The sequence below is a fragment of the Heterodontus francisci genome, chromosome 1 (assembly GCF_036365525.1).
Source record: "Heterodontus francisci isolate sHetFra1 chromosome 1, sHetFra1.hap1, whole genome shotgun sequence".
NCBI lineage: Eukaryota > Metazoa > Chordata > Chondrichthyes > Heterodontiformes > Heterodontidae > Heterodontus > Heterodontus francisci.
Window position 1 is genome coordinate 284,871,585 of NC_090371.1, and position 8,856 is coordinate 284,880,440.

Consider the following 8,856-nt stretch of genomic DNA (forward strand, 5'->3'; position numbering starts at 1 on the left):
ACTCATGGGGAGCCCAAAACTAGGGACCATAAATATAAGACAGTCAATAATAAATCCAATAGGGAATTCAGAAAAAACTTCTTTACCCAGAGAGTGGTGAGAATGTGGAACACGCTACCACAGGGAGTGGTTGAGGTGAATCGTATAAATACACTTAAGGGGAAGCTGGATAAACAGATGAGGGGGAAAGAGATAGAAGGGTATGCTGATAGGGTGAGTAGAAGTGGGAGGAGGCTCAAGTGAAGCAGAAACACCAGCATAGACCAGTTGGGCCGAATGGCCTGTTCCTGTGCAATAGATTTTATGTAATTCTCTGAAGCAAATTTACATAACTGTCAGAAGTTGTATATGACTATAGGTATTATTATAACACTTCACACAGGATGATTGTGGACAGATGTTAAAGTTAGTCATGGTTCTTTGATTTTCCGAAGCATTATGGTTCCTCTTTTCAGATGGTATTTCTTCCATTTTGGTAATAGTTTGATACAATTTACATATTGTGAATGTGCTAAAAGTGTTTGAAAATCTGCAGCTGTATAATATTGTGGGTTGCACTGAATTCTGCACATGCTGCAGGATTAATTCAGATCTAACCCTTAACCGTGTCCAATGAGACAGGCTTTCCTCTTTAAATGCAATGGTTCATTACATTTCTGTTGGTTTTCTCTCAATGCTACACTGGGGTCTCAGTCTAAATTCTGTGTGAGAATGTGGAACTCACTACCACAGGGTGCAGTTAAAGCGAGTAGTATAAATGCATTTAAGTGGAAGCTGCATAAGCACATGGGGAAGAAAGGAATACAGGTTATGTTGATAAGATTAAATGAGGAGAGATGGGAAGAGGCTTGTGTGGAACATAAATAAATAAATTCCTTATTTAAGGCAAGATGTAAATGCGTTGGAGGCAGTACAGAGAAGGTTTACTAGATTAATACCTGGAATGGGCGGGCTGTCTTACGAGGAAAGATTGAACAGGCTAGGCTTGTATCTGCTGAAATTTAGAAGAGAAAGAGGCAACTTGATTGAAACATATAAGATCCTGAGGAGTCTTGACAGAGTGGATGTGGAAAGGATGCTTTCCCCTTGCAGGAGAATCTAGAACTAGGGGTCACTGTTTAAAAATAAGGGGTTGCCAATTTCAAACAGAGATGAGGAGAAATGTTTTCGTGAGGGTCGTGAGTCTTTGGAATTCTCTTCCTCAAAAGGCAGTGGAAGCAGAGTCTTTGAATATTTTTAAGGCAGAGGGAGATAGATTCTTAATAAGCAAGGGGGTGAAAGGTTATCGGGGGTAGGTGGAAATGTGGAGTAATCAGTTCAGCCATGAACTTATTGAATGGTGGAGCAGGCTCGAGGGGCCGAGTTGCCTACTCCAGCTCCTAATTCGTATGTTCGTATGTAGATATAAATGCTGACATGGATTGGACGGGCCGAATGGCCTGTTCATGTGCTGTAATTTTAAGAGTGGGGCTCAATCCCACAAACCTTTCTGATCCAAAAGTTCTGCTAACTAAGGCAAGTGAAGTATACAGTGTTACCGTGGTGAAACTAGCCACTGGCAGCTAACGTGATCAACCTGTGACATCGATGTTCTCATGATTTACACAATGTTCACTACTATTCCCAAACTAGAAAGAAAGACTTTCATTTGTATAGCACCTTTCATGGTCTCCAAATATCCCAAAGTGCTTTACAGCCAATTAAATTATTTTTGAAGTGTCGTCACTGTTGGAGTACACGAAACATGACACCATATTGTGCACAGCAAGATCCCACAAACAACAATGTGATAATGACCAGAATATTTGTTTTTATTTGGGTATTTTCAAAATGGCTATTTTACTTTGGCATTGGTGAATGATGAGCTTGGCTTAGTCAGCAGCACTTTTGGGTTCAAAAGTTACGTGGGCTCAAGGCCCATTCATCGAATTAAACACAATATACAATTACAGAAACAGGCCATTGGGACCAACCAGTCCAGCCTTCTGATTCAGTGATGTTGGTGAGGGATTAATATTGGCCCCAGCACACTTGGAGAACTCCCCCGTTCACCTTTGAATAGTGGATTGTGATCATTTACATGCACCTGAGAGTGCAGACGAGTCCTCACTTTAATGTCACATCTGGAAGACAGTGCAGCACTCCCTCAGTACTGCCCCTCTGACAGTGCAGCACTCCCTCAGTACTGACCCTCTGACAGTGCAGCACTCCCTCAGTACTGCCCCTCCGACAGTGCAGCACTCCCTCAGTACTGCCCTTCTGACAGTGCAGCACTCCCTCAGTACTGACCCTCTGACAGTGCAGCACTGCCTCAGTACTGCCCCTCCGACAGTGCAGCACTCCCTCAGTACTGCCCCTCCGACAGTGCAGCACTCCCTCAGTACTGACCCTCTGACAGTGCAGCACTCCCTCAGTACTGACCCTCTGACAGTGCAGCACTCCCTCAGTACTGCCCCTCTGACAGTGCAGCGGTCCCTCAGTACAGACGCTCCAACAGTGCAGCATTCCCTCAGTACTGACCCTCTGACAGTGCAGCACTCCCTCAGCACTGACCCTCTGACAGTGCAGCACTCCCTCAGCACTGACCCTCTGACAGTGCAGCACTCCCTCAGTACTGCCCCTCCGACAGTGCAGCACCCCCTCAGTACTGCCCCTCCAGCAGTGCAGCACCCCCTCAGTACTGCCCCTCCGACAGTGCAACACTCCATCAGTACTGACCCTCCGACAGTGCAGCACTCCCTCAGTACTGACCCTCCGACAGTGCAGCACTCCCTCAGTACTGACCCTCCGACAGTGCAGCACTCCCTCAGTACTTTAGTTAATAATCTAACCAGACATTTTTTTCAAACTCTGACACATGATTTCTGTTGCAACAATTGTCTAAAAATTTCCCACTAGCTCGATCTTTAGGGCCTTTATGTCACACAATGTTTGGTCTGTAGACGGAACTCAAGCCCAGAATTAAATCGGCTAATTTACTTTGAGTGTTAACAGTGAGCTGTTTGTGGACGGGGAGTCCTTAAAGGAACCGAGACTTTCAACGTGTTTCTTGTTGATTGTAGAAAAGACTTACGTTAATAAAAGAGCAGCCAATTCATTCGGCCTGATTTTAACCAGGACTGAGAATCGGGGGCCGCTGTGGATAAGGGGTGTGAGGTGAGCGAAGGAGTGTTTTGTGGGAAGTATGGCGGAGGAGGGGAGGCTGGGAATGCCAGGGGGAAGGGGCGATGCATTTCCTGGTTATGTTGCGAGGAACAACGAGGGAGGTGATTACCCTTTGGGCCTTGTCTAGTGCTAATCCTCTACGCTGTTGAGTTGACCTGACAGGAATCTCCCAGGTTCTTTCCTCTCTGCTATCAACCAATTCCTTAAACCTTTCTCTCTTTCCCCCAATACGACCAAGGGTGATGTGCACCTGGATAAAGTCCACATGTTCTGTTGCCTCTGCTGTTTCCCCCTGGTCCAGCAAAGCAAACCTCCCTTCAGCCCCATCCCCACCCACCCATGCTCTAAATCCACACCCAGTCTAGTTTCCCCACAAGGCATTCTCCCTCCCCCATCCTCTTTGCTTCAACTCATCTATAAACTATTTCCTGCTTCCACCTCATTCTCATTGCACCTGACACCATGCTCCCTGACTCCGGGTAGTTACGCTGGATTTTGTGGCCACTTGCATAGAATTACAGAATCATGCAGCACTGAATGAGGCTATTCAGCCCATCATATCTGTGCCAGCTCTTTGAAAGAGCTATCCAATTAGTCCCACTCCCCCTGCTCTCTCCCCTTACTCCTGCAATTTTTTTCCTTTTCAAGTATTCTGCAATTCCCTTTTGAAAGTTACTATTGAATCTGCTTCCACCGCCCTTTCAGGCAGCGCGTTCCAGATCACAACAACTCACTGTGTAGAAAAAAAAATTCTCATCTCCCCCTCTGGCTCTTTTGCCAATTACCTTAAATCTTTGTCTGGTTACCGACCACTTGGACCAATGCTTCCCCAGATACTCCCCGAGCCCACAGGGCAGCATTACAGAGAAGGAACGATGGGTTAGAAATGGAGAAGTCAGCCAGTGCAATAGATGCTGCCCAATTTCCCAATACTTGCAGATCAGCAGGACTGGTTTGACAATTTAATCTTCCTTTTCAAGCTCCAACCCTCTTTATTCATGGAATATTAAAACAGTTTCTTTCTTCAACTATATGACCGGTTTCTATTCTCCAGTACTAACAGCAGTCCATTTAAACAATGTGATGGGAGTTCCATTCTTCTTCTCATTCCCATATAAAATCTTTCTTCCCCATTAAAACACAGATTTCCTTTCTAGTTCTTCTTTCAAATTGGAGTTCCAATTTCAGCTTTCCGGTATTATTATTGTGCTTGGCGGTGGCTCCGTTGGCAGCATTCGGCCCCCTGAGCCCGAAGGCTGTGGGTTCAGGTTCCAGAGGCTTGAACACTTGTTCTAGGCTGACACTCCACTGCAGTACTGAGGGAGTGCTACACTATCAGAGGGTCAATACTGAGAGAGCGCAGCACTGTCAGAGGGTCAGTACTGAGGGAGTGCTACACTATCAGAGGGTCAATACTGAGAGAGCGCAGCACTGTCAGAGGGTCAGTACTGAGGGAGTGCGACACTATCAGAGGGTCAGTACTGAGGGAGTGCGACACTATCAGAGGGTCAATACTGAGATAGCGCAGCACTGTCACAGGGTCAGTACTGTGGGAGTGCTGCACTGTCAGAGGGTCAGTACTGAGGGAGTGCGACACTATCAGAGGGTCAATACTGAGAGAGCACAGCACTGTCAGAGGGTCAGTACTGAGGGAGTGCGACACTATCAGAGGGTCAATACTGAGATAGCGCAGCACTGTCACAGGGTCAGTACTGTGGGAGTGCTGCACTGTCGGAGGGTCAATACTGAGGGAGTGCTGCACTGTCGGAGGGTCAGTACTGAGGGAGTGCGACACTATCAGAGGGTCAATACTGAGATAGCGCAGCACTGTCACAGGGTCAGTACTGTGGGAGTGCTGCACTGTCGGAGGGTCAGTACTGAGGGAGTGCTGCACTGTCGGAGGGTCAGTACTGAGGGAGTGCTGCACTGTCACAGGGTCAGTACTGTGGGAGTGCTGCACTGTCGGAGGGTCAGTACTGCGGGAGTGCTGCACTGTCGGAGGGTCAGTACTGTGGGAGTGCTGCACTGTCGGAGGGTCAGTACTGTGGGAGTGCTGCACTGTCAGAGGGTCAGTACTGAGGGAGTGCTGCACTGTCGGAGGGTCAGTACTGTGGGAGTGCTGCACTGTCAGAGGGTCAGTACTGAGGGAGTGCGACACTATCAGAGGGTCAATACTGAGATAGCGCAGCACTGTCACAGGGTCAGTACTGTGGGAGTGCTGCACTGTCGGAGGGTCAATACTGAGGGAGCGCTGCACTGTCAGAGGGTCAGTACTGAGGGAGCGCTGCACTGTCAGAGGGTCAGTACTGCGGGAGTGCTGCACTGTCGGAGGGTCAATACTGAGAGAGCGCAGCACTGTCAGAGGGTCAGTACTGAGGGAGTGCTGCACTGTCGTAGGGTCAGTACTGAGGGAGTGCTACACTGTCAGAGGGTCAGTACTGAGAGAGCGCAGCACTGTCAGAGGGTCAGTACTGAGGGAGCGCTGCACTGTCGTAGGGTCAGTACTGAGGGAGTGCTACACAGTCAGAGGGTCAATACTGAGAGAGCGCAGCACTGTCAGAGGGTCAGTACTGCTGGAGTGCTGCACTGTCGGAGGGTCAATACTGAGAGAGCGCAGCACTGTCAGAGGGTCAGGACTGCTGGAGTGCTGCACTGTCGGAGGGTCAATACTGAGAGAGCACAGCACTGTCGGAGGGTCAGTACTGAGGGAGTGCGACACTGTCGGAGGGTCAATACTGAGAGAGCGCAGCACTGTCAGAGGGTCAGTACTGAGGGAGTGCTGCACTGTCAGAGGGTCAGTACTGAGGGCGTGCTGCACTGTCAGAGGGTCAGTACTGAGGGAGTGCTGCACTGTCGGAGGGTCAGTACTGAGGGCGTGCTGCACTGTCAGAGGGTCAGTACTGAGGGAGTGCTACACTGTCGGAGGGTCAGTACTGAGGGCGCGCTGCACTGTCGGAGGTCAGTACTGAGGGAGCACTGCACTGTTGGACGGTCAGTACTGAGGGAGTGCTGCACTGTCGGAGTATCAGTACTGAGAGAGTGCTGCACTGTTGGAGGGTCAGAACTGAAGGAGCGCTGCGCTGCTTGAGGTCCCCTCTTTTGGATGTTGGTTGAAGGTATACACTTGTTTTTCTTCCAATAATTTCTTTGGATCTTTTAAAGGCACAATTTGCATTTATATAGCACCTTTAACAGATTAAAATGTCCCAAGGTATTTCACAAGGGCGGCACAGTGGCGCAGTGGTTAGCACCGCAGCCTCACAGCTCCAGTGACCCGGGTTCAATTCTGGGTACTGCCTGTGTGGAGTTTGCAAGTTCTCCCTGTGTCTGCGTGGGTTTCCTCCGGGTGCTCCGGTTTCCTCCCACATGCCAAAGACTTGCAGCTGATAGGTAAATTGGCCATTATAAATTGCCTCTAGTATAGGTAGGTGGTAGGGAAATATAGGGACAGGTGGGGATGTGGTAGGGATATAGGATTAGTATAAATGGGTGGTTGATGGTCGGCACAGACTCGGTGGGCCGAAGGGCCTGTTTCAGTGCTGTATCTCTAAATAAAACAAAATATATAAATAAAGTGAGTTAGCAGAGAAAATTTGACAAATACAATTATTTGGGCAGGTTTATTAGCCGAGCACTCCATGGGAATAAATAGCACAAAGTTGACTTTCTAAATAACATTACTGAGAGCTCATTTTAATAAACTACAAAATGGAACTTCTGGCAAAGTACAAAATCCAATTGGGAAAATGGGTGAGCAACTAAACAACTGATCTCCACCATTTTTCCAATGAGTTCAAACCACGTTATGCTTTTTGGACCAGGTGTAATCAATCAAAAAATCTACCCTATTAATTTACGAACAATTGTCTGTGATATTGCCCTGTGATATAAATGGACACCTTAGGATAAATTCTCATCTTGGCCCAATTGTGCTGAAGCAGCCGATACATCCAGGAGCCCTGGCACCACTCATGAATAACTTCTCCAATACGATTGCCGACTCTCGGTCTGCAAAATGTGACAACCAACATAACTTTCGTAACAGAAAGCTAAAATCAGACTAGAAATGGCTGAGCAGATTTCTAAATTCTGCACATTTGAACTTCTTGAGCTGTATCTCGTTATTTTTCTTTTCTCTAATGCAATGCTTCTTACTGTTCTTTGTACATATTTTTCCCTCAGGCATGTATAATACGCTGGTTATTGTTCTGAACAGGACCTTAAGATTAGCTGAACACCAGTACATTTTGTTTCTTATTTAGCACTGGGTATGATTGATGGAACTTGGATCATCAGCATTTCATCTTTCATTGTGACAGCTAAGGTACTGAAAGCAATGTCTGGATTTGGATGTTAAACATTGACACAGATTGGGGCTGAATGTTTGGGCCCCAAAAATTATGAGGCTGGCCTGCATGCAGGATTCCTGACCCATTCCCGGCATTGGCCATTTTGGGGATTTGGAAATTTTCCAGTTGCCCTCCAGTTTTCCAAAGCGACAGGGTGTGGGAGAGCAGATCAACTGCCTAAAGATGGGCACTCAGCAGCAGGCTAGGGAGCCAGTGCTTCAGGCTGCCCTGTAGAGGGGCTCCATCCCCCCCCCCCCCACCCCCCAGTGGTGGCCTAACAGCTTTTTGGGTCTTGTTAATTAAAGTTTTTAAAAAGTGGCTGAGAGGGTACCTTCTTGTTGAAGCACCCTCTTAGTTACTTACCTTGTACTGCAGCAAGTGCTTCTCTGAAGTTAGAAGGCCTCTGATTGGCCCTCCAGCTTTGAGAGGCCATCCGCCACCCTTAATGAGACAGGGAACCTGACTCCATGACAATAAAGACCTCACCCACATGAAAATTTTGACTTTAATCAGTTTCCCACCGGAGGTGGGTTTGGAACCTGAAAACAGTCCCGACCCGTTTTCTGCCTCTGTGAGGAAAATATTCAGCTCTGGGAGTTTACTTAGCACACAACTCACGGCATCCTATTTAAGGCAATTGATCTGAAATGCGCTGCCTGAAAGGGCGGTGGAAGCAGATTCATTAGTAACTTTCAAAAGGGAATTGGATAAATACTTGAAAAGGAAACATCTGCAGGACTCTGGGGAAAATGCAGGGGGAGTGGGACTAATTGGATAACTCTTTCAAAGAGCTTCTGAGCAGACATATCACTGATGTGCATTCAATTCTGTTGCTCAATGCTGGAGTGGAAAAGAATCTGTTCCTGAGCATCAATTCAAATAGTTATGTTGTGCATGTGCTGGGAATGGGACCAATGCTACAATATGTTTAGAAGTAATTTGATAATCTTTTAAGACATATCATCAAGTAATACTTTCTGCCCATATTGGAAATGTGTTTTGTTGTTCTTTTCGATAATCATGGAATCATAGAATGACATAGTACAGAAGGAGACCATTCATTCCATCGAGCTTATGCTGGCTCTTTGAAAGAGCTATCCAATTAGTCCCACTCCCCCTGCATTTTCCCCAGAGTCCTGCAGATGTTTCCTTTTCAAGTATTTATCCAATTCTCTTTTGAAAGTTACTATTGAATTTGCTTCCACCGCCCTTTCAGGCAGCGCGTTCCAGATCACAACAACTCACTGTGTAAAAAAACAGGAACACACTGTGTAAAAAACAGGTACACACTGCTGCCATTGTGCGTCGGTGGTGGAGGGAGTGAATGTTTGTAGATGGGGTG